This window comes from Sitodiplosis mosellana, unplaced genomic scaffold, assembly GCF_009176505.1.
Source record: "Sitodiplosis mosellana isolate CC-2019 unplaced genomic scaffold, AAFC_SMos_1.0 Smas_scaffold_6875, whole genome shotgun sequence".
Taxonomy (NCBI): Eukaryota; Metazoa; Arthropoda; class Insecta; order Diptera; family Cecidomyiidae; genus Sitodiplosis; species Sitodiplosis mosellana.
In genome coordinates, this window is record NW_022602015.1 from 1 (window position 1) to 1,661 (window position 1,661).

General features: G+C 33.8%; 2 non-coding genes across 2 annotated transcripts; one reads left to right on the forward strand and one right to left on the reverse strand.

Annotated features, from left to right (window-relative positions):
* Positions 1 to 719: 719 nt before the first annotated feature.
* On the reverse strand, positions 720 to 792 carry Trnak-uuu (transfer RNA lysine (anticodon UUU)). The gene has a single exon. It is a non-coding gene; the product is annotated as a tRNA-Lys (tRNA).
* Positions 793 to 1,428: 636 nt separating this feature from the next.
* Positions 1,429 to 1,501, forward strand: Trnak-uuu (transfer RNA lysine (anticodon UUU)). The gene has a single exon. It is a non-coding gene; the product is annotated as a tRNA-Lys (tRNA).
* Positions 1,502 to 1,661: the final 160 nt, after the last annotated feature.

The window sequence follows — 1,661 nt, forward strand, 5'->3', positions numbered from 1 at the left end:
GTGAACTGAATAAAATTAGACTTCAAGACATATGACATGTGCTTTTTTATTTCATTTTTTATCATTTTTACAGCTAGGAATTACTCAATAGATGGATATGAATTGTAGTTTTGATTCCTGTGGGTGACTTCGAAGTAAAATTTTGGAGAATCTATAAGAAAATACAAGTTCGAAGGAAACCACACACATGTTTTCAACTTCAAAAAGTAAAAATGTTCCCAAATAACAATTATTTAATTTTTTTTCTTTTCTCCGATTATTTTTTCGACCAATTTACATTAGAAAAATCAGCGCTGAAGCAATGATACGGAACAGCATAACAACGGCGTTGTTAACAATGCCGAAACTAGAAAAAAATCTGTTTAATAGATGCTAATGATAGCTTATCGATTTAATTTTAAATGTTTTCTCTCGGCTATGACAATTAAGCACGTGTCTAATTCTATTAGAGTTTGCGCTGAAAAACGATAATAATTTGACTCTATTCACAACGCTAAAGTATATTTATACATTTTGTATATATGACTCACAAATCGCCCATACGTATGTGCGATATGATGGAACTTTTCGACAATTTGCGAACATTTTTGTATTCGTTTCTACGTTCTTCGATTTCAGCATTTAATTAAAAAGAAATTCTACTTTATAATTTTGAAAATATTGTTCAAAATCGATTTTTAATTCAAACTCACTTGTATAAAATAAAAAAAAAAGATTTGCGCCCGAAGAGGGACTTGAACCCGCGACCCTTGGATTAAAAGTCCAATGCTCTACCGACTGAGCTATCCGGGCAGATACCTATTTTGTGTGTGTATGCCTATTGGTGTCACACCAACTTCCAGTTGGGCTTTCCAACACATGTCTGTTGTATGGTAATCAGCTAAGCCACATACACCATGATGCTAAATTGGAATGATCACGTACGCAAAGATGCTCTTTTACCCATACAAATCCTTGAACACTCTTCTCTTTGTTTTGCTTCATTTCTCTGTCTATTTTTCAAATGGTCGATTTGGTTTCGAAAAAATATCAGAAACTGTCTGCTCTCATATTTCTTTTCACTCTCATTCAACGCTAAATAACGCTGTTCGGTGATGAATTTCTCAACTCAGGTGCTTATTGCGATATTTTGGAACCAAAGAACTGATGAAAAATGTGGATGCTAGCTGTAATAGTTTTGCATCGTGAGTGCATGAAAATAACGCAATAAATGATTGTATTGTGAAATTCATCTCAGAACAGCACTATTTAGCGGAGATTTTGCAATTATTGAGAAATATAAAAAGCATTCGCTTTTTCAAGCAGTGGAACAAATCAATAATAGCCAATAATCTATGCATTCATCGATTTCGAGATGTGTTCTACCATTTGGTGATGCGCGAGTGGCAATGGAATCTCATGTTGTCTCCAAGCTCATAGAAGGTAGGAGCCCGGATAGCTCAGTCGGTAGAGCATTGGACTTTTAATCCAAGGGTCGCGGGTTCAAGTCCCTCTTCGGGCGCTCTTCTTTTTTTTTCTTTTTTATAACAACGAAATTGAATTAAAAACAAAATTTCAAGATATTTGCCTCAATTTTAATTTATAAAATGGATAAATAAAATATTTAGACGCAAGACACAATTTTTCTTCGTATTATTGTCCGAAACATATATTCTTTATGT